The sequence below is a fragment of the Pelodiscus sinensis genome, chromosome 1 (genome assembly GCF_052426305.1).
Source record: "Pelodiscus sinensis isolate ZL-2025 chromosome 1, ASM5242630v1, whole genome shotgun sequence".
In the NCBI taxonomy this organism is placed as follows: domain Eukaryota; kingdom Metazoa; phylum Chordata; order Testudines; family Trionychidae; genus Pelodiscus; species Pelodiscus sinensis.
This window is the reverse complement of record NC_143052.1, coordinates 74,320,696-74,345,983: the sequence shown is the minus strand read 5'-3', so window position 1 is coordinate 74,345,983 and position 25,288 is coordinate 74,320,696. Positions and strand designations below refer to the sequence as shown.

The 25,288-nt window shown below is 39.0% G+C and overlaps 1 protein-coding gene across 6 annotated transcripts in view; it reads left to right on the top strand.

The window, feature by feature from the left end:
* Nucleotides 1-25,288, top strand: part of PPFIA2 (PPFI scaffold protein A2) — a 601,388-nt gene that overhangs the window by 24,521 nt on the left and 551,579 nt on the right. The window lies entirely within an intron of this gene.

The window sequence follows — 25,288 nt, the reverse complement described above, 5'->3', positions numbered from 1 at the left end:
AATCTTTGTATTTTTTTTGCCATATTTGGAAATTATTGCAAATTTTCATAGGCAAAGAAAGCTTTTCTTTTAGAGCCTGTCTCTCTTCCTAAAGTATTTGATCATGTAGCAAAGCAGTAATGCTGTCTGTGATGTCATTTTCTCAATAAAGATTGATGTCACAAACAGAATTATGGCTCCTTTACAGTATCTAGCAGAAGAAGCAGCTGGACTGTAAGTAAGAAAGCTTTGCAATATTAATATCTAGGGGAGGAGGATCATAATACGGTGATTGCCTCAAACCAGCAAGAACTGCATGCATCAGCCTCGCTTTCTAATTCTGCTTCATAAACATCAATGTCAGTTATTTTAGCTTGAACCAGACACATCAACTGGTACATAAACTAGTGATAGTTCATTATCTCAGTGCTCATAAAGACACGTGATTGAAAATGAGATAAAAATAAAAATAAACCAGGCTAGTCAATAGAATAGAGATGGAATCCAAATGCTTACAAAAGAAACAGTTACCTAGCTAGACACGGTGAGGTAATATAATTTATTGGACCAACTTTGGCTGGTGAAATTGTATCTCTCACCAACAGAAATTTGGTGGATAAAAGAAATTACTTCACCCACTTTGTGTCTTAACTTCCTGGAAACATGTAAAGCCCTCACTAACTATGGAAAACCTTTTAGGACAGCTTTTAAAAAAGCTTCCATTCAGCATCTGTGTTTATACCCACAAATAATTGCTCACAAGCATATAATACTTAGGGCTAGGATTTTCCAAAGCTTTCTTCTTTGGCCCAACTCTGCTCCTGATGGTAGCAGGAAAACAGGATAAGTGGTTTAAAAACTGTCCCCTTCTCTCCCTCCGTCCTACCCCGGTGGAGAGAGCCTGCTGCCACTCCATCTTTGTTGTCATCTTTGATTATCTCCTGATGATCTGGAAGACAGTACATGCCACCATTGTTTGACGAGAAAGACTCTTCGGTTAAAATGAACTGAGTTTGAAACTCTCCTACCTACTGGTCTTCCCACATATACTTAGATTAGTGGACAAAGCTCTTGATCAAAAACCCATTGAAATCAATGGGGCTTGCATCAGGACTTAACTGGGAAATAGTTATTGGGCTTTGAATCAGGCTCTAATTGTGGTTAAATATGCAAATCTCCTAGATAAGTGGAAAATTAAAAGTGAAACAGCAGAATGCTTATAGCTCTTGATTAACTGACTGAATCACTTAACTAAACATTATGTGCTAAAAAAGGAAATGGCCATCTTTCTCATGTTGTGGGCAAGCTATAAACTGGTATATATGACTGGTAAATAGCACACCGGTTCATTTTTCACTGTGGGAAGCTGAGTGGTACATAATGCAGCTTTATGGTAAAGGGGTTTTGGGAGATGCATTCTAAATAAGAGGGGAAAACATTTTAAAATGCAAGATAATATGTTTAGAAAGTCGTAGTCCATAGGTTTGCATATCAGGCTGCAGGGAACATATTTCCTTTGAATGATATGACATGCTATTTATGCCTATTGTAAACCAGCATAAAAGCCCTATGGCAATACAAATATTAAAACCTGCGTTAAATAATATTAACACAGTATGGATGGAAAATTGAATACTGCACTTAAAGTAGTTGCCTTTTTGTCTGCTACATACTTGCTTAAATTCAGTATGTTTTTTGATTCCTGTTTATGATTTCAAGTGGACCTTGAATTATTTAATTTTTTTGTATTTTGACAGGGAACTGTATAGTTAATCAATTCTGTGTATTTATTCTGTTGGTATATATTTTGAGAAACTATTCATATTCATGATAGCATGATATACTATCACCTAATAGTGTAGTATGTACAGTCTAATCCCTTAATATATATTTATGAACGTCTCATTTGTAAATTTACAATATTATACTTCTGAATGAAGTCTTTGGTTCAAAAGTCTGTACATCAGCCTGACCGACATTAATCTCTTTTCAGAAAGAAGCTGTTTGTTACACTGTATGTTACAGGATCTCAACTTTCTCTTGCGCACTTGAAAAAATGCATCCTCTACTATCATAAATGCCTGTAGGTATTTCTAATCGTATTGCTATAGCTTAACCAAGAATTTAAACTCTGAAATATAATAATGTGCATCACAACCATACTGTGGCAATTGTTTTTTGGTTATAAGTTGGTTCATTGCTATTTCTACTTTTTAATGTCTCACAGGCGAGTTCTGTTTTAAAGACTCCACAAGGAACAATGAAATATTTACATGCATTTATTCTCTGCATTTTCAACTATCAAATCCATCTTAAAAATGAATTATTTTGGCTACCAGTAATGATTTCTATTTTGTTTTTTGAAAATGTTGAAAGGAAAAATAGCATGGTCATTCTGCCTGTAAGTATTTAAATAGTATCTGTACCCTAATATTTTTATTAGAGGTTTTTAGCAATAAGATATAAATTGTGCCTTATAACTGTGTCCTCACTTCTCGGGCACCCCTCCCTCCTGAATGCAGAATTGTAGGAGATTTGAAACACCTTAAGGTACCACTTGCCCTCTCCGAATAGCTAGTATGTGGGCATACGATAGACATTCTCAGTGTGTGTCCACTCCTGACTTCCCTCTGGGTGTTCTCTGGCTTGGTTAACTGGGCTGTTAAAAGTCCAGTCAGAGGTACTGCAGGGCAAAGGCAGGCTAGGTACCATCTATGGCACTGTGCCTCAGAAGAAGCTAGCAGGTCTGGCACCTAGGCAAGGAAGGGGAATAGACACAGGGTTCTGTGCACTGTTTTCACACCGAGCACCAGTGATGCATTCCCACTGTCCGATGACTGGCCAATGGGAATTTTGGGGGAGGGATCTAGAGAGAAGGCAGTTCGTGTGGGTGATAGCCCCTGCTGAGGCACCAGCAGAACCTCCTGCCCCTGTTGAGGCACCAGGGCTGCTGGCCACTTTCAGGATGCAACATGGGTCCAGGAAAGGCAGAGAACCTACCTTAGCTGGTGGGTGGTGCAACAGAGCTAAGCCCCTGCCCCAGCCCCTCTGCCCTAGCCCACTGAAAGTGAATGAGCATGTGGGAGAGCAATCCACGGAGGGAGGGGAAATATAGTGAGTGGGGTCTTGGGAAAGGATGGGACAGGTAATGGGGTCCCACCCCCAGGAACTGGTTAATGGGAACTCGGGGGGGGGGGGGGGAGGAAGGGGAAGATCTGGAGAGGGAGCATTGCCTGTGGGTGAGAATGGCATGTGGAATCTCTGCCACTCGGCAGGGGCTAAAGGGGTGGTGCTAGAGTGTTCGGTTTTGTGCCATTAGAAAGTTGGCAATCCTAAGCATGATTGAGTCTTCTTTTTTTCTGCTGCCTTGAAACTGTTGGGGGTGAAGCCCCATTAGCCTTCTACACAGTGTGGGATTTTTTTTTCATCACAGTATTAACAGAAAAGAATATTATTGAAACACCTTAAGGTGCCACTGCCTATTGAAATCAATGGAAGGACTCCAGTTCACTCTATTGTGGTTGGATCAGGGTCTGTATTTCAGATTTAGGTGTGAGTGAGCACCGATAACTTGAAATATATGTCCTCATGAAATAATATAGTTGTGTGTGGATTCTCGCCATTACTCTTTCTTCTTTACTGTTTCACTGTCTGTTTTCCAAAGTACATTTCATGAATCATTATACTAAGTGATTGGCTTGAGAGGAAAATAATATATTAATCACCTTTAAAGAAAAAAAACCTTTAAAATAAGTAAGTGCCCACAAAAAATTCTCTTTTCTATACATTATCAATTCATAGGCTAACAAATGATGATGAGCTTATGCTTTCCAAGTGTCATAGATGCATTTTAACAACACTGGTGAAAAGAAAAAAAAACATTATAAACCATAATTATATTTTTCATAGAAAACTTTTTCTTGAAGTAAAGTACCACTGGAATGAATGTCAGGTCTAAACTCTCTGGATCTGTGAACAGTGAAAAGATTCCATAGATGAATGCTGAAGTGTTCTGTCTTGTTTCTCTGGAAAATGGCAGGCATCCTCTGGTATAAATCAGTTTGATTCTCAGCACTGACCTAACCTTAGTTATAGAGTGCACACTATTGCTGTTCCACAAATTACAAAGCAGTCTTGCATCAACATTTAACTGGAAGATAAGTAATAGCTCTCTCCTTTCCTCCAGTTCAAACAGCTCTATAGGAATTTAACCCCCCCAAAGTTAATTAAATTACATGGAGTAAAAATTTAAACTCAAATTATTTATTTTATAGAATTCCTTAGTGTTGTGTTAAAATTCCTTAGTGTAGCTTTCTCTTGTGGGGAAAACTACTTCTGATCTCAAGACTGGAAAGAATCCTAGTTGAAGAGAGCTTTTCCTTCATAGTCTTCCAACCCTATGTTTAGAGATTAAAATAGCTTTAGAGAGGAGGATTTTTCAAAATCTGTTGAATTGCAAATCTCTGCTTTGCATAGGTGAAGAAAAACAGTCATATCTGAGTACACATTTCCCTTATGGAGGTTGGAAACAACTCGCCTACAGTGTGGGGATAAAAGCATTTGGCTGCCAGAGAGGTGTTCTTGGTAGCATCATGATAGAACATTTGTTCTCACTGATTAAACATTAGTGATCTTTTTTTGTTGTCGTTCAACATTCTGGATTTTCTTCTACTGCAAAGTTTGTGGAGTTGCATTCACTGCCCTCCTATTTTAGACCACACCATCATTCTTCCTCATTCCCCTCTCATGAGTCATTTTTATTTATGAGGAAAGTGGGTGCAAAATAGGGTTAAAACAAGTTCAGATGTTGAGTGCAAAAACAAGCTATTAACATCATATTTTGTATGGGGCCTGTTGCACTGTTTTTCTTTTCTCTATAAAACAAGTGTCCTTAAGGAATCAAGGAGTCTTTTTTTTTTTTTTAACCATGAGTCAATAAATGACTCATGTATGGTCATTGCACAGCTTCCTTCAAAGCTGACGTATTTTATTAGGTATGAGCATAATGTTTCTATTTTTGAAGAGCTTCAAGAGAAGCCAAATCCTAGTAGGTAAGTTTTTGGAAAATTGACATGAAAAGTCCTATTTCTGTGGAATGCTAAATAGCCAGTTTTGAAAGAAATATATCCCAAATGTTGAAGAAAGATCACAAATATTTCTATACAATATGAATAAGATCCCTTTTTAATAGGGTTTTATGACTGCATGCACCCCTTTATTCATGCCCTACACACTGTTGTATTATTTATATGGAATTTGCCTTGTAAGGTATCATTTAAAAATATTAACTCACCAGTAAATAATATCATTGTGAAATGTGTGTAGTGACGTTGTATGTAGAGTTAGGAACATAGATTGAAATAGCTGAAATGTGTTTAACAGGCAAGTGTGGGGAGGGTGCATATTTGTTCCTCAGAGACAAAGAACAAGCTGATGTCTCAAGTCAGGTATCATCAAAGTTCATGACAGCCACCTATCAAGTGGCCATTCTTTGGCCATGAAGTGGGGCCAGGAATACATACACTTTCATTTTAGCAAATAGTAGTATGAAACCTTTTTCACCATGAAACTCCACGTCTGTCCTCACAGTGGGAATCTAGAGGTAACCCTCAGGAAAATGCATTTCAAAGGGTGGGGGCAAAACCACCCCAGGATCTTTCCTTCTCTTCCTCCAGAAGACAAAGGAATCAGCCTTTGGACTTTGAGAGGGGTTCTGATCTGAAAGATTGGTCATCACTGTTGCTGCAATGTGATAAGGAAGTTTTACATTGAACCAAATCTAGTTTGTTAGGTCATAGCTGCTAGGAAGTGTTTTATCTTGTAACCATTTCTTGTGCTAACTTAAAATCCATCCCTTTCTAGTTAAATAAACTTGTTTTATTTTTTAATAAAATTAATCCATTGTTGTTTAAACTGAACTGTTTTGTAACTCTAAATAAAGTAGCAAACTGTTGTATATAGGAGCAAGAAGCCTGTAATATCAGAACTGCCCTGGAGAGGGCTGGATAGTGCAGAACACATCTTTTGGAAAAAATTGGGATTGGGGTTACATAGGAGTTGTCCTGTAGATAGTAACCAAGGTTGCTCAAAGTCAAACCAAGGTTGCGCAAAGCCAGAGTGTGACTGCAGTGTTACAACAGGCTTCTGTGGTCAGAGCTGCTGGACCAGGGCTGCAGCTCTACTCAGACACTCAAAGTGGTGTCTTCATCCTGGTAGGCCATTCAGGCCAGGTCTATGCTAGACATGGAAAGACAGCTTAAGGTACAAAACTCCAGCTATGTAGACGTAGCTGGGGTCATCTTACCTTAAGCTGAGGTTGGCGCTGTCCCCACTGCAGGAGGCTGATGGGAGAAAATGCTCCCATTGGCTTCCCATACTCTTCATGACTGCAAGGACATAAGAACTAGGGGTCACCAAATGAAATTAATAGGCAGCAGGTTTAAAACAATCAAAAGGAGATTTTTCTTCACACAGTGCACAGTCAACCTGTAGAATTCCTTGCCAGAGGAGATTGTGAAGACCAGGACTTTAACAGGGTTCAAGGAAGAACTAGATAATTTCATGGAGGTTAGATCCATCAATGGCTATTAGCCAGGATGGGTAGAAATGGTGTCTCTAGCCTCTGTCAGAAGTTGGGCATGGGTGATGGGAGTGGGATTGCTTGAAGATTCCCTGTTCTGTTCATTCTCTCTAGAACATCTGGCATTGGCCAATGTCAGAAGACAGGATGCTGGGCTAGATGGACCCTTGGTCTGACCCAGTGTGGCTGTTCTCATGTTCTAAGAAGTACTGGCATTGTCCAGAGCTGCCCTCAGCATTTGATTTATGAATCTATACTAGATCTGCTAAATCACATGCCAGAACGTTGATCTCTGGCTTGGTGATTAAAGACATGCCCTCAGATTGAGAGCTACAGCAGCAAGGCCTTAAGATGCCCAAGACTGCAGAGGAGGTGACATGAGGCCTTTGGTCCCCTGGGACTTGATAATGCTTTCACCCAGACTGGGATAAATTCAGATTGACACCCATTAAAAATGAATAGAATTGCATTGTGGTTTAAGCTGAAATAATTTAAAGGAAAATCAGGCCCTTTAAGATGATGTCTGTCTAAACTGGTCTCATAGGGCATGTCTACACACCCCACATGAGCCTCCCCAGACCTGATAAGATGCTTAAGTTTGTGGGGTTTGCACTAGTGTTAGCACGCTAAAAACAGCTAGGTAAACAGGGCAGCTCAGACTGGTGCTTGAGCTCTGAAGCCTAGTGAGTGGATTGGGTGTCAGATCCCTGAGCTCCAGCTACTTTTAGTGCACTGATGTGAGCCCATTTGCCAATACATGTTGGGAGGCTTGTTGACACAGGCATTGTCGACATAGCGTAAGCTTTTGCACATTGGTATCCAGGGCAGTGGATTCTCCCCATGATAGCACTAGTGCAGCTGGCCAGAAGCTATTTAATTCCTGTCATCAGGCCCCAGTAACAGAGTTAAAATGCCAGTGGCTGCCAGTACCTTGCCTATGCCCTAGGCTAATTCTTCCACCATTTATGCAGGTGGAGCTGGGCCAGCAGTAGTAATGGTGAATAATTTTAAGAAAAGGTTAGTGCTGTTAGTTTGAGATACAGGAAGTCAAAATTTTTCAAACAAACTTAGTTAAATTTGCCTGAAAAGAGGTCCCTGAGTTACAAACGCATCGACTTACGACCGTTCGTATTTACGACCAACCTCCTATACAGCGGGAACCCAAGTTAAGAACGAAATCTGAACTTATGAACAGCACGGCCGTATGCAACTGAATATAATCTGACTTATGAACAGATCGAGTTACGACCTAGTGTTTGGAACGTAACTCGTTTGTAAGTCGGGGACCGGCTGTAGTCAGTTTTCTGTGAAAAAAGTTTTGATACTTCCTATCAAAAAGGCTGTTTAAAAATAAAAACCACATTTTCTGTAAACAAAAAATTCTTATGTAACCCCCTTTTCCCTCCCCAGGTTACCTGGGAGCAGGTCACACTTATAGGTGTGCCTGGGTGCCTGATGGTTTTAAATAAAAGGAGATCCTGAGTATCCCAGTGGTGATGTGTTTAGTTGGGGAAAACCCTGTCCATCACCTTGCTGCTGTCCCTTGCTCATAAAGAACATACAAAGGCAGTGCCTCCACCTGACTGGCCCTGTACACACTTAATGGTGTGCCTTGGGAGCCTCCAGGTATAAAATTATTCCAGCAATAATCTGGATCTAACTTCAGAACAACAACTATAAATCATATACATCGAATAGATTACATTAGAATGAACATCCTTTCTTTAAGTTGTTGAGTAAACAGGGTTTAACAGATTAACAGTGAATAACATAAAGTACACAGAAATAATAGGAAATTTATCTGGCATGTGCACTGCCACCATTTATCCCACTCCTCAGAACTCTCAGTACCATACTCTTGCTTGCGTGGGTGTGCTTGAAGGTTTTGCAGCTGGAATGGATGATTCTAGTCTCCTTCTGTGTGCTGGGTGCAGAGTTCAGCTGAAGTGGATGATTCTGGTCTCCTGTGTGCTGGGTGCAGAGTAGTACTTCAAGCCACAGGTACAGCCAAAGGGCAATTAGGAGCTAGATTCCAGTCCCTAAGGCTCTGAATCCAAGTCTGTAGCTGCAACCTAACAGCTCCTGGACTGGATAAAACTCCTCCACAGCAGCCCTGGCTCCTCTTTTCCAAAAACAAAGGGAAGAGTCTACAGACTGCTAAGAGTCTCTCTCCACACACCTTAAGAGAATCAGGTTCCTCTCCCCCCCCCACCCTCCTCTCAAAAGTCAGTTCCTTCCTGGTTTCCTCCAGGCCTCATGGCAATTGTAGTCTCTGGAGCTAGATTGCAGCACACAGGGTCTTCCCAGAAAATAAGCAGAGGCACCTTTAGTAAGGGGACTACATTTATAATGGTTTTCAATCTTTTTTTTTTTTAATCCACAGTTTGCACCCTTTGTAGTTTAAAGCCCTTGTTATGGAAACAGATTTGATTCTCCTGCACCCCAAGAAACTACTTTCGCAACTAGCACTAGCCTGAGCATGATGGGACCCTGATGGTGCAATCTTTTCCATACAATGATAAATGCCATTATTGAACTGCACTTACTGAAGTTACTTCCAAAAAGAAGAGGAGAGAGGTAGCATCAGGATTTGAGACTTTTAGATTACATTCATAATGGGGACCAGACCATCAGATTCCACTAGTAGCAATGATTTTAAGAGAAAATGTCATCCAAATTCTTTGTTATATGCCATAAAATATGCATATTCTGAAAATGCAAAAAAGCCTCCTAGCTGAAAATGTTGCAAGTTTTGTATGATTTAGTTTTAAGCAGTATCCCAAAGTAATGACAATATGGCAATATCTATCTTGATTCCCTGAAAATAAGTGTATCTCTAAACAGAAAAAATATATAATATATAAGAATGGCCCCAATCAGTAAAGCACATTAAGTTAAATAAACTTTCAGCTCTAAATAGAATTGTTCACTTGCTTAAATTTAAATGTGTGATTCTTACGAGGAGGTATACAAAGCTAATTGATATATACTTAAAATTTGTTTTATCTGAGGAACTGTATGGCTTGGATGTATGCATGTAATCCTATATTGGCAACTATTTAAGTTCTTATGCCCTCCCCACACCCACCTTGCTACTATTAGTATTACCTATTCAAAGTGGCTGTTAGCCAGCTAGCATGTGCCTTGTAAGCCTGATGCTTTGTAAAACTAACTGGTATTTTCTGCTGCTTTCTAGTCTTGGGGGAAGGGGTGGAGGAGGGCCTAGACTATAGCTACTTTGAAACCTATTGCCTTTATGCTTTCCTATGTCTGGGCACAACCTTTTGCTTCAGTATAGGCCTTTCAAGATTCATTGTATATGTCTTTGTTACTGCGAAACAAACTTTACTTATAACTAATAGTAATAAATCTACAGTTCCTACCATCTTTTTTTGGGGGGGGGGGAGAGGGAGAGAGAGTATTTAATTTGTTTTATTTATCATTTAATCATGCAGTGTGTTCAGACTAGTAGAAGCACATATGCAGAGTTCCTGCCATGAAGTTTTTACAGTTTAAGTAAGAGGGAGAGAGACACACTGATGACAACATATGGACTATTTTCTACTACAAAATCCTGCCTTTTGGCAATTGTGTCTATAGTTTAAATTTTGTTTAATTTCAGATAGTCTAAAATGTAGGTTGTGTCATATGAAATTCAACGTCGTATTATGATTTTGGGTGTAATAAGATTCAGTACTCTTTCTGTTGGGGACAGTAAAAATACCTTGGTATGTGGAATTTAAAATGTGATTCTTCCACAGGGTAAGTGGATATGTATAAATATTAAAATGTTTGTCATAAGGCATGCATATTTGAAAGAACTGCACTCTTCTATTATTCCCAGAAGAAAAGTACTTATTTTCCTTCAAATTAAATAACCTCACATCTGCTGAAAACCAACAAACTAATATTCCCTGTCTTGCAGTTATTTTCAAATGATACAATAGATCTTTAAGCCACCACAATGCAGATGACACTAAACTGCTCAAGATAGTTAAAACCATAAAGAGGTCTGTGAAGAGCTTCAAAAAGATGTCACCAAACTAAGTGATCGAGCAACAAAATGGCAAATAAAATTTAATGTTGATAAATGTAAAGTAATGCACATTGGAACAAATAATCCCGACTATACATACAATATAATGGGGGCTAATTTAGCTATAATTACTCAAGAGAGAAATCTTGGAGTCATTGCAGCTAGTTCTCTGAAAACATATAGTCAATGTGCAGCAGTGGTCAAAAAAGCAAATAGAATTTTAGGAATCATTAAAAAAGGGATAGGGAATAAGACTGAGAACATCTTATTGCCTTTAAAAATATGGCATGCCCACATCTTGAATACTGCATATAGATGTGGTTGCCTCATTTAAAAAAACATATATTGGCATTGGAAGAGGTTCAGAAAAGGGCAACAAAAATGATTAGGGGTTTGGAATGGGTCCCATATGAAGAGAAATTAAAAGACTGGGACTTTATAGTTTAGAAAAGAGGAGACTAAGGGGGGATATGATAGAGGTCTATAAAGTCATGACTGGTGTGGGAAAAAGTGAATAAGGAAAAGTTATTTATTCCCATAACATAAGAACTGGGGGTGGGAGGCACCAAATGAAATTAATATTTAGAGCTTTAAAACAAACAAAAGGAACTATTTCTTCACACAGAGCACAGTCAGCATGTGGAATTCCTTACCAGAGGAGGTTGTAAAGACCAGGACTTTAACAGGGTTCAGGGAAGAACTAGGTAAATACATGGAGGTTAGATCCATCAATGGCTATTAGCCAGGATGGATAGGAATGGTGTCCCTAGCCTCTGTCAGAGGCTGGGAATGGATAACAGGGGAGGGATTACTTGATGATTCCCTGTTCTGTTCACTCCCTCTGGGACATCTGGTATTGGCCACTGTTGGAAGATAGGATGTGGGTTAGATGGACCTTTGGTCTGACCCAGTATGGCCGTTCTTATGTTCACAAGCCCTTTTGTGCAACAATCTCAGAAATTCATCTGCACTTGCTCAATAGCAGTGAAGTGTGACAGAGGCACAATGTTTTTGGAGAAGGGTGCCTTGCATATTCCAAGGATATTAGTATAGTTTTGACTACCTGGAGTTTTGGTAATTTGTTAAATAAATTATAGAACAGGTTGAACCTCTCTAGTCTGGCAGCATCCATGGTTTGGCATAATTTTAGTTAGCCAGATGTCTACTTATCATGGGTATGGCCAAATTTCCTGCAGTCCTATAAAGTTTTTTTTACAGTCACCAGTCCTGGCTCTGTGTTCATTTAGCTATTATTTACCCCTAAATGTCCTCTAAGAGCCCAGTTAGCAGTTGAAGTGTTGGTAATGCTGCTAGACCATATTAACCTCCCATGGTTGGGAAAATCCTCTGATTCAGCACCAGTCAGGTCCCGGATGTACTGTACTAGAGAGGTTTAACCTGTACAATTAAAATGAAGAGCATTGTTGCATGATTTTCCTTTTAGTTAAAGAATCTTTACTGAGTTTTGTTTAAGTACTTAAAATGACAATGCACAGAAACAATTTATCACAGATGTGTAAAGAAGAAAGGAATCTTAACCTGATAGCTGAGATTTTTAATGAGCACTTATTTTTGTTTTATCATAAAGTAAATCAGTCTGTTAATTGTGTGACTCAACTCATGCTCCTGAAAAAGTTTTCTTACCACTTTGCATGCTAAAAAGCTTATTGTGGGTATTGGCATACTCAGTTCCATGTTAACACTTTATGGTCTCATGATCTTAGTCACTCCACTGGTAACTTCAATTCTATCCATATAAGATACTACTTTCACAGCAGTAGTATACAACTGATATAATTCTTTCACTGCTGCTCACAGGGTTTTAGACAGAAGCAAGGAAAGTGATCATATTGTTTTTAATTTCATTCTGCTGATGCTTCTTAAAGTAATGAGCAGCAGTAGAGGAGAGGCACTAGACCTGTCCATTTGCAGATTTAGGAATATCACACTGAATTAGCACACAAATGGAAAGTTACCTTCTACATTGAGAACTTGAAGCTGTATTTTGGTTGCAAATACAGGGTTGGTTTCACCAGATATGGAAGAGATAGGGATTCCTATTCATCTCTGGTAAATGGGCAAGTGTCATTTTCAAGTACTCTGTTCAGTGCAATTTAACTTGTAACAATTGTACAAACATCCGTCCTTTTCTTTTTATTTTTTAAAAAGGAGTTTGCTGAAGTTCCACATAATGTTTCATAATGTGATCTGTATCTCTTATAATACAGAGATTAGTGTCCAAACCGGGGTGGGCAAAAGGGCCTCCACAGGCCGGATCCGGCCAATTAGGGCCTGAGGACGAGGGAGCATGTGAAGACTCCTCCCATCCTGCCTGGAGCATGCAGTGCTTTGAAGTGCTGCTCGCAGGGCAGGGCGAGAGGGGAGGAGGCTTTGAATGTTCCCCTGCCCCCAGGGCCTATTTGGCCTAGGGGCAGCGGAGCATGGGAAGTCTCCTCCTGTGCCAGGGGCACGGGCACCTAGGAGAAAAGGGGAGGGAGGAAGCAACGGCATTCCCTCACCCTCAGACCAATCATTTTCTGGGTGTGGGGAACCTGGAAGTATCTTGGCCCCGCCCCTTCTGCTTGATGTTTTACCCCTTCCTATGTGGCCCAGGGCCACTTCAAAAATTTCCTAAGTGGCTCCCGGCAAAAAATTATTGCCTACTCCTGGTCTAGACAAAGATATTAAAAATTTACTTCTTTAAGGCTATCCTACAGCTGAAGGCAAGTGGCATGTTTTTCTTTACAGTATTTAATATTGGACAACCTAGAATTTAGTCTGTTAAAAAACATCCCTTCACATCTTACTTTCCCCTTTCCCATGAAACCAAAGCTACCATGTCATATGAATGGGAAATACAACTGATACCAATGAAATTACTGGGAATAGACATAGAACATGTGTGATGGATAACTGTCAAGTTGCAAACTTTATATAAAATTACAGTCTCCATTACACTTTCAATTGTTAGGGCTACACATACACCTAATTTTAGGGTGACAGTAATGTTCAAGTCCTTGTATGTGTATCAGCATGTAGTCCTTGTAACTGCAGACTCTGGTAGGTCCAATAATCAGTCAGATGTGTGGGCTGACAGGGGAGGGAAAGATTATAGTACCATATATACAAAGGCTTCAACAGTTGCAATGAAGAGTGAGCAACAGCTGAAAATGTCTGGGTCCCTGGGGTAGTCTGCTCAAATTTCAGGGCTAATGCCTGGGGTATCTTCTCCAAACTAGTCTTTATCAAAACAAATAGGTGTTTGCAGGTTTCCAGGCCAGGCTCAGTCTGCCTCTCTCACTGGGCCCCCTGCCCAGCTGCTGCTCCCACAAGTCCCACACAGCCCAACATTCAGCTGTAATGTCGGCAGTAGCAGCCAGTTCCACACATGGCTCTTTGGCTAAGGTTTGCTGATGCCAGCTTTCTTGCAGCTCCATGATGGCTATGTCCTATTCCTAAGCAGACCCTGGCCACTTCCTGGTTTAGGAGTTTTCCCCCTCTACGTGGCCAGGAAGAAAAGGTTGTGCAGTGGGGGAGGGGGCTGATGGGAGATGTAGTCCTCTGCTTAGTAGATCCATCATAAACTAAAACTGTTGGCCATCAGTAAAATGATCTCTCACCGTCTTCAAATCATGACTTAGTTAACATGTGTAATGAGGTACTGTCCTGTGCCACTGCATTTTCGTTCAACTAAGACATGTCAAAAACCATTTCTTGGTCTTTAGAAAGTGGAATGCTTTAGCTGTGTGACCTCAAGCTTTCGTGCACACCTGCTTTTAGCTGCTGTCTCATCCTTGGCTCTGTACTCAGGATTGGGATGGAATATGAAGTCATCAGTACAGAAAATTACAGTGGACACTGCCAAAGAACACCAGCAATTAACTTGAAGAGTTCAAGGAAGAAAACTGAGTTTTATCCAAATCTGACCAGAATACCTGATGGTGAATTCCTTCTCCTTAAACATGCTTGAATTACTGTGTGATCTCTCTTTGCTGATGACAGTGCTTGACTATTTCTCTTGACTTACTTTTTTCTGTCACAGTACATTTTACCAGTCTTTACTACTCTCTACTATATTAGCTGAAAACTAGATCCTATCTGCAAGGAGTTAAGGAAGGTGTAAGAGAAACAGGAATGACCTTGTTTGTTTTCTTCATTCTTGCTTGTTTCCCTCAAAGTTTTCTGGAATTTTGTAGCTGATCCAGTTCTCCTCCTTAGAATACAGAAAGCAGCTGATCCCAGAGCATTCTGCATATGCCATGCCAACAAAGACACATATTCCTGAATACTTAAGCTCAAACTGCACAACATCTTCAGATCTCCCACCTCTCCCTTTTTTGAAGGACACTAATCTTTAATGAAAAATAATAAAATGAGAACATGTTGTGTGTTTGGGATATTAGATACAAAAGGAACCATTAAACATCAATTATAAACTATATTTCTAACTTTATTATACACAGAATAGTAATGGAAAACAGTGCAGGGTTACAAAAATCCATTCTAGTAAATGGGATAGGTAGCACAAGCAATATAACAACACCTACACCTAGGACAATACACACAATATTTAAGGATATAAACATACATGTACTTATTTCTATAAATCACACACAGTTCCACCATTGGCAACTTACAATTGTTGGACTGAAAGTCGTGGCCTCTTTCTTTCTTCATGAACGCAATGCATTTGCCGGTAATAACAGGCACTGACTTTTTAATTGCACTCATGAAGGTAGTGAGGATCCTTTATCCAATCCCTGCCACTGAATATGTTCTCTACTCCTATATTTATACTTGACTTGGTCATTCTAATCATATCTACCAATGAATTACATATTGTGTATGGCACCTATTATTCCCATTTTGGGGATACGTTCTGCTACTCAGGATGTTGTAAAAACTATATGTGAAGTTAACAGTTTTATGGCTGCATCTTGTATGTTTTTGCTTATCAGAAACAGAAGTACCAGTACAAGATTGCTTGTCATATGTTTTTAATGTGATCTTGCTGTACCATGCTTAATCTGCATTATTATGCAAAACATTCCTGCCTCTCAAAGCTTCCCCTAGCCTTTCCTGCGTGCTTATGTGCACCAGACTTGAGACAGGCCTGGGTTTTGCTTGTCAGAGATCTACACTGTGGTCAAGGCAAAGCTGTCCAAACTCCCCTACAGAACATAAGGGGAAGACCAAAAAAATCTGTGCTAGTCCATGATAAATCAGTCAGATTAAACCTATGGAATGCTAATAAGAATCATTAGACTAATGCCAGCCAGTGGCCTGAATGATTCTGGAGTCTGCTATTGGCTTCCTGTGTGTCCTTGAGCCAATCACTTACTTTTTCTGTGCCTCCATTCTCCATCTGTAAATTGTGTTGGGAGAAACTGTTTCCATTTGTATTTTCTTCTCACTCTCCCTTGGGCTACATCCACACTGCAACACCATTTTGGGATACCGGAGTATCCCGAAATAGCTATCCCATGTCTTAACAGCAAACCCATTATTTTGAGCTCGCTATATATTCCACGTTTTGGAATAGTGGTTTATTTTGAAATTTGGTTCTGTATAGACTGCACCAAATTACGAAATAAGTTTGAAATAAGATACACAATTTGCATAGCTCAAATTGTGTATCTTATTTCGAATTACAGTGCAGTGTAGACATACCTTGGAGACTAAACTCAGTGGTGGCAGCTGTATATTGACATTGCTTAACGAGCCGCAGGGAGGGGTTCAGATACTATGGTGATGAAAATGGTAGAGGAACCTGAATTAAATAGTGGTTCCAACTATGTTAGTTTTTTCTATATGGGCAGGAGCACATATTACGGTAGGTTCCTTTCTTGTGAATTCTTGACACTGAGCTTGATGCAGCTGCTGAGTAATCTTCTAAGAGAGGAGTAGAAGCTCCATTCACTTGAGACATTTAAATGAGAATGGTCAAAGCTCTAGAAAAATATACTGTAGGGAATACTTTTGCACTGATGGTTGGAATGGAATGTGTGGGTCTTCTCATCTCAAATATAAATTGTATTGCTACATGGGAATCCATTTCCCACAAACGAACCAAGGCAGCTACTGGAATCAGAATAAAAGCAATGAGAAAAAAATCAGACTTTATGAGCAGTCTCATGAGTAATATCCAGAGTCTAAAATCTACAAATGTTCATTTGCCTTTGGCATAAATGGAAAGATTAAGCTACACATGTGATACCCAGAATTGGCACTGAACATTCTTTTAGTCTTGCACAATGTTCATATATTTTATGCAGAGACACAAAGAGACTGCCATTCATTGTCTTATCTGGAAGAAATTATCAGAGGGGTTTTACAACTTTTACACTCTCTCCTGTTAAGCCTTGTTAACCCAAGCCTCATGCCTGTGTCTTAGGGGTGGTTCCTAGTATTCCTGTCTTTCACAAGGTCACTTCAGGCAGAGGTACAATTAGAATCGGGGTCTCTGATAAAATACCCTCTGATCTCATCCATTTTGCCACACTGCCTTTTGGAAGGAAAGTGTCCAGGAACTGGATGCCTAAAAATCATGAATTAAGATAAATCTCACTATTCTCACTTGCCTTTTGACTCCGCATCCCACCCCCCTTTGGGGAAAATATGTGCTTGCCTTAGGTCTCAAATTCACACTCCTGCCTTCTCTTGATCCCTGAGATGTGGAGATTGGCTATTAACTCATCATGTACTGTACATACAGGCATAGATCACTCATGTCACGATGTTCCATACCAGCAGCAAATTCACTTTTTTTAAAGCTAACATTTATGGTGATGGTGAAAGTATTTGCAAATATGCATATTGTTTGATATGATTTGTTCAAAATATCACACCTGGAGCCTAATCAAATTTGGCACCCGGGGTTGAGGGTATATTTGTTAGCTAGCTGCCAAACATTAAAATCCAATTATCTGATATTTCTAATTTCACTTACAATTTTAAATCTTAGAGATTTGCAAAGTATGTGAAACTAGTATGTGGCTCTGTTTAGCTATGAATGAGTTAGGTTCAGGCTAGCTATATCATAGCTACTAGAGTCGGGTCCTGGTTGCATTTGGGCCAGATTCCTCCCTAGCTAAATTCCACAATGATGAATTAGGCCCTTCATTTCCAAAGAGAAGGGAGATGGTTGTTTGCAGAGCTTTTAGCATAAGCTCAGGAACAAAGAAAGTACAAATTTCATTGATAACTGCACATTGATGAAATAAAATCAAGGAATACAAAGCTAGGGGGTGAGTAGACTAACAGGACGGCGATTTTGGTGTCCTCTGCAAGATTGTCTCTTGAGCATTTTTCCCTGCCCCGATGGATTTTTCCATTTTCTGTTTAAAAATTTTTCTCTTGTATAGGAACGAAGAATGGTCTTAGAGTAGGTGTGTCCTTTGTGTAATGGTGTGGGCAACTGCAGACATAACTTTCTCTTTCTGCCTTAATTTCTTAGGATTTAGCTATTGCTTGTCACAAATATTGTCTGCAAAGAGAATTTGTTGACCTCTGCAAGATGAGTTGCATACATTACATCTTGTCAATCACTACCCCAGCCCACCTACTCTATAACGTTACTATGTGTGAGCAGTCATCTAATTTTGTGCCTTGTGCATTATGAAATCATATTTTAGATTCAGTCCCTTCCTCACAGCTACATTTCATGTGTTAGATTTATTCTGAGTGCTTTTTGCACTTTTACTGTTGTACTTGTCACAGTATGCACTTGTGACACAAAGTACTGTTCTTTAGGATGGAATTTGAAATGACAGGCTCATTGTGTTTAAGAATGCCTCTTCCTCAAGGTCTATGATAAGAAATACCGTAGGAATGTGAACCTGGATTTAAGCACATTCAGGAGCAGTGAAGAAGTCCCAAACACATCAGTTAAGCATTTCATTTACACTTCCATCATTAAAAGGTTTGAGTCAAAATCACACTCTTCATTTCCCTTTATTTTTCACTGAGGCTGAAGTTATTGAGGAAGCTAGAACAAGGGGTTGCTATTAACAAAAAAAAAAAAAATTAAAAGGATCCATCTTTTTAAAAATTTAGGTAACAAAAATACGTCTGTTTTATATATTTTTTTTGTTTTAATGTTGTGCCTGAACTATAACCATTGCAAGCACTTTGCACGTAATGATTTTTCCTGCTGAGCCTCAATTAAACTGAAAGGAAACAGTGGGAATGAATCAGATATGTTCAAGTTATTGCATGAAGAGCATTCATGGTAGACTTTCTGCCTAGCAGATCACTGATAAGGCTAATCATAGAAACATTGCTGTTGGTTTGTCCCTTCTGATCACAAAGGTAAATTAAAAACAATAAAATAGTGGCAGGCCAGTTTCTGAACAGCAGCTGTGATCCTCTTGTAGTTGGAGGTTTAAGCAGTCAAGGCAATGTTAGTATTATTTTTGTTTGTTTGCTTCCACATCTACAGTAGCTGCTTTACCTTATCATTTCCACTGCTACAACTTTGCCTAAGTTATAGCAGTAATAACTTTTATTTACTACTGTAAGGGTGTGTCTAGACTACAAGTTTTTTTCAAAAAACAAATGGCCTTTTTTAAAAAAAAAACTTCCCTTGTGTCTAGACTGCTGCCGTGCTCTTTCAAAAGTAAATTGAAAGAACGTGGCGGTTTTTTCAACTACGGAAAACCTTGTTTTATGAGGAAAAACACCATTTTTCAAAGTGCTCTTTCAAAAAAAGGAGCTATGTAATATAAACTGTGCTTTTTCAAAAGAGAGCATCCAGACTGCCTGGGTGCTCTCTTTCAAAAAAGCAAGCTGCTTTTTTGAAAAAGTACTGGTTATAGTCTAGATGCTCTTTTTCGAAAGAGGCTTTTTCGAAAAAGTCTCTTTTGAAAGAGGCTTGCAGTCTAGACATAGCCTTAATAAAAAAACTTTTCCTGGTACTAACATATTCAGCCTCTCTTCAGAACTTTTCATTGGTTTTCTATTACCTTCTGCATAAAATCTGTTTAACCTCCTTATCCTCACTTTATTGATTTTCCAACACTTAACTCGCTTATCTCTCTGCTTTATTGCATTTTATTCCCATCTTCTGCCCTCCTTAAACTTCACAGTTGACCATCCTCTTCATATGTGCACTTGTTCTCCTTGTCTTTTCATACCATCCATTAAATACTGAAGCTTGCCAGGCTCTGTAAAGCTGTTCTATACACCAATTTCCTAAATATGTTTATAATTAGTGGTAGATAGCAATGATTAATGTAACAGTTGGGGGGGAAATTACTACTAAAACTGTAACAAGATTATCACATTATTTATATTTTAATTCATTAAAGTGCTGCATTTGCATAATGTTTCATTTGATTCTTTTGGAGTAAGGTTCAAAACTGACACAAAGATCGACCTTCATTAAACAACTGTGTTTTCCATTATCATGGAATTAATAGGTATTTATGCATTAATTGTTAGTGGCCTTCCATATATTTTTGTGTGTAAGCAAAAAAAGTCAAACATTTGAATCTTAACAAGAAATTGTGGTAGAATCTTACTAATTTATTCATTCCATAATTCACCCAAAGAAATATTCCATGGTTTCAAGCATTTAGTAAACAAAGAATTAATAATAGATTTAGCAATGACCTGAAATAAAACATCGCTACTTTTATCAAACAGGGCACATTATGATGAAACATTATTATTAATAATCAAAAGCAAGCTCCTTGAAGCAATTAGCAGCTCATATTCTGCTATGTTTACTCTTGCAACTTTTTCTGCATTGCAAAGTTTAGTAATTCTGAGTAAGCATCCCAATAAGTCATGTAAATTGGCTCTGATATTCTAAGTCTACAATTCTGCCATTGATAACAAATGGGAGCAGGGGTGCCAGAATGGGTAAGCCAGCTGGAGGGGAGCTGTGTGAGGGCAGCACCTTGATGAGAGGGATGGTGTTCTTCCAGATTAGGTGCTGGTGACACCTCCATTTTTTTTTAGAGAGCTTCTGCCTCTCCTGTACAGAGAGACTGCTGCTCTTGTGCAACAGTATTGCCTGACTGTGAGAAATTAAAGAAGCTTGATTTATTTCATCTATTGATAAGAAACGTAAGGAGTGACATGATTACGGTCTAAAAGTACTTACGCATGGAAGAGATTTCTGATAGTTGAGGACTCTTTAAACTAGCAAAAAAAAAAAAAAAAAAAAAGACATGATCCAATGGTTAGAAACAGAAGCTAAATAAACTCAGACTAAAAGTAAGATCTGAATATAAATCACTGGAACAACTTACAGGAGTGGTATAGTGTGTTCTCCATTATTTGTCTTTAACTCATGACAGTTTATCATTCTAAAAGATAAATAATAACTCAAATGTAAGGTATGACTGATAGCAGAAATAATTGAATATAGGGGAGAAACGTTGGTTTATGTTATGCAGTAGGTTAGACAAAAATAATCTTGATATTTCTTCTGGATTTTTAAAATATATCAATTTTGAGTAAAGAGGTCACCTCTTAGGGCTTATCCTCACTACCGGGGTAAGTTGTCCTAAATTATACTATTCCAGCTACATGAATAACATAGCTGGAGTTGATGTGGTTTAGTTTGACTTACCATGGTGTTTTCACTGTTCTCCCATTGAGTTAATTTACAGTTATCTGATGAGTGGCTCTACTGGGTCTTCAGTAGACCTGCTAAATCAGCACCCACTGCATTGATTGCATCAGCAATGATCTCCCTTAGATTGAAAGGATCGCTCATTCTCCATTCCCATCCTGCACTTGTTGTTAAGGATGCTGATTGTAATTCTGTTTTGAAGTGAAAATACCTGTAAATGTATTTGTTAAAAGCATCTTTAACAATATCATAAACATGGCATATGTCCACTTATGCCTTCATCTAGAACATAAATAAGCTCCTGGACTATTGCTGACCTTGATTAGAATTTTGGTCACAAATGACTTTGTCTAGACTTGTAGTTAATAATCTAGTGGTGTGGCAGATTTCTGGTGGTGTAACAAGTATGCTTAAACTCATTGCTTGAATTTAATTTTTTTTTCCCTTTTATAGGGTTCCCTGTAAGCTGTGTGCTTGTACTGCTGCTCAGGAGAGATTCAAATGCTTCCAAGTTGATTGGCAGAGTGCCCACAGCTAGGTTTTTTGTTTTCACTAATGGTGCAGATTCGCACATACCCCAATGTACATAAAACTTTATTCTGAACACTTTAACTTGGCGCAATACAGTTTTACTGTGACAGTGCTAATTATGAAAGTGGCACTACAGAAAATTAATAAAAATTTCCATTAAGAGCTGAGTGATTATGTTTAAGACTGTCTAGCTGGTTTAAGTTAAGGTGCTGAATGCTATTAAATAGCAATCTTGTGCATTTTAATAGCTGTGTAATTCTGAATAATTTGAAGGAGAGTTTATGATATTGTTAAAGATGCTTTTAACACAGTAGGTATTTCATACTGAATTAACTGAATCTACCAAATATAAATTAGAAAGCAAGTAAGGTTATATATTTCGAAAGGCTTGTTAATTAACCTAGTTAGCAAACTCACAAAACTATCACTATTCCACTTAAATACAGTTAAATGAGTATATATCTATAGAGTGACCTAAGGTCCTGGTTGGATACTTATCCTTTTGGGGGCACTTCTCATCTTGGCAAGTTTTGATTGATTGAAACTAGGGTTCTGGGTTCTAACTTGAACATAGTTGGAAATTATTTCCCCCTCATCTTCTTCATCTTCTGGACTCTCTGTCTCATAACCTCTCTCTAGTTTCCTGTCTCTTATATCTTTTTTATATTCTGAACTTTTGTGCCCTTATAGGGGCCCTGCTGGCTCTGTGCTTGACCTGGCATGCTGCTTGCTTTTCACTGAGAGTCAGCACTCTTCTTTGAAATAGTTTATGGAATTTGGCCTGAGATGACAGGGGTGGGGAGAAGGTGAGGCATTTATCAAAGCAGCGGGAAATGTAGTGACTATGGAGGAATATTGGCATCCCTTCCTCTTATCTGCCTTTGCTGTCTTTTTAGGCATACCCCTGGACTTTGCAATATTTATCACAATATATAGCCCTCATATCTCTTACTCCCTTTTAGTGAATGCTCTTCATGTCCTAGCAGATATGTTACTTTGGGCTATCAGCTTCAAAACCTCAAGAGTAGCACATTTCCCCATCCTTGCAATCTGGTGAAAGGGGATCTGATTTGAAAAATCTAGCCATCCTATGAACTGAGGAAGTTCAGCACATCTTGAGAAATTATAGTTTTGTTTTAATACTTTTATCCTAAGGAATATAGTAGTGGTATAAAACGTAGGCCTTTAGAGAACCATATCATATGCTATTTTAGTATAGAGTGGTCAACGGAATGCAATTTGCTATTGTCTATTCATTTGCCCTCTCAAGCTGCAGAAAACTGATGCTGAACCACATATAAAAGAGGTCAAGGAGAGACCAAAGTACATTATGTTGGCTGTTCATCTCCTCTAGGCAGAGTTATGCAAACACACAACCTTGCATTCTGTTCTGAATGAAGTTATTTCAAATACAACTTTTGCCTTTTTTACTGTGTAATTTTCACCTGTCTTGAAGGCAACTTACTTTGTGGCTAACTGGAATAAAAAACTGATGTTAAATCATGAACTAAATTCTGAAGACATTAATTTACAATCAGTATTACATTTTCCTGGTTTTGTAATCGTCTCCACAAGTGTATCTGATAGAAGAAGGCTCTATCTTCTAGCAGACAAAGACATTGCAATAGCTAGAAGTTGAAGCTAAGCTAATTTTGAACTGTAAAATAAGATGCTGTGAATACATTTTTTTTTTATAGGGAAAGTAACTAACCATGCAAACAACTTAACCAACAGGGCTGACAGCCACTGCAGGCCCCACGGCAAGGCATGTGTATGGGGCCAGCTCCTTACCTCCGGAAGGGGCAGCCAGCCCTCAGCGCCACGCATACCACAGTAAACGCCCCCCCCCGCACCAAACCCTCCGAGCCATGTTGAGTGGCACACTCATGCTCCAGTGGTGATTCAAAGGGGGCTGGGGCTTTGGCTGCTGCTGCTGCCACAGTAGCAGTGGTGCTAGCTGGGAACCCTGGGCCCCTTTAAATCACCAGGCCCTGGGACAACTATCCCTTACATGCTCTACCCCTCTGCCCCATTGGAGGGCCTGAATTTAGCAAAGGATGTAGAGGACGCTTCATCATTTGATGTCAAATGACCTTTTTTCCCTAAAGGGAGACCCTCAACCTTTTAAGCCTTTGTCAATAGGTATTTTTTTGTAAAATTATAAGCTTACTGAGTCAAGATATGACTGGAGAATGGATCCAGTAAAATGTAAAAATTGTGTATCGTCCTGATCTCCAAAATAGAAGATCAGTAATAAGATGTGCTTGGGGAGACAATGATGGGAAAGAGGGAAAAGATTGGAGGCTTAAGGCACTTGGTAGCTAGGGAAAAAATAAAACCAGTGCCAGAAATGAAAACAGGAGTCTTGGAATAGACTGACTCAAGCTGGCATCTGAGGACTGCCCAAGAGAGCATTTTTTCCATTAGCTGATAGTATAAGTACTTCTGGGTGGGAGAGAGAGAGCAATACAGTGAAAATGTTGTGTCTGGGGGCACTAGATGGGACAAGGGTAGAGAGAGAAAATGACAATTAATGTTAGAATTCAGTTCAGTGATTAGGTACATTTAGCTTCTAATGGAACAGAATTATTGATGTCTTTCATGTAACTTGGAAAGAAATGGGTAGGTGGAAAGTCAATTAAAGAAAACTAGTTAACCAGTCTTAAAGTCAGTGGATAAGATCTGCTGTTACATCTTAAACTACAGTAAAATGTGCTCATGAAAACAATGCCATATAAAATAACTGGATGTCAAGTAAAAGTATTCAGCCCATATCTTAGAAACTATATCAGTAAAAAGCATGGTAGCCTTGTAAATGAGTCTTTGCTCATTTATGACACTAGCTTGTGAAGCAAAAATACATTACAATGTCTGTAAGGTTCACAAAATATAATACATGTCTACTGCTTCTTAAAAACACACTTTCAATCTTTTATGGGCATTTCATGATTTTTCATGTAACTTGCTCTAAAGATGAAGATTTTTGAAAGGAATTTGTTTCAAGCAGATGTTACGATATTAAGATTAATCTGTAACATTTCTCAGCACACAGTGGAATGCTCACTTGGCAGGTTGAGAAGAGAAAAGGATACCAAAAGGATTGGATTAGCTGTAATAAATAACTAGTTCCTTTGCAGATTACAGTGACATAGCTGATTACAGTAATTCCAACTGATCTTGCTTTCCACAACTTTTTTTGTTTTTGTTTTTTTTTTTTTTTTTGTTAAAGGGTTTCTGGGAGTGCTGTATATTCCAACACCACGGAGCATGAATATTTTTTTCATGTTCTGCTTCTTCTGTTTCTCTTAACTGGTTATGAACCGTGTATTGGGAGCAATGAAGTAAAACCCCATTTGGCATGATAGTTTTAGGGACCATATGGGGAGCTAGAGTAGACCTTGATGGACACATGCATTTGGTGTGAGGTGCTGCATATAGTGAAGTCAGCATGTTCCACATGTACTTGATGTGGCTAATCTCCTGTGGCTGACATGAACCAAGGCAAACCAGGACAAATTCTGAAATTGAAGCTGTTTTCTGGGATACAGTCAATGGAGCATGTGTAATTGTCTAGCTCAGT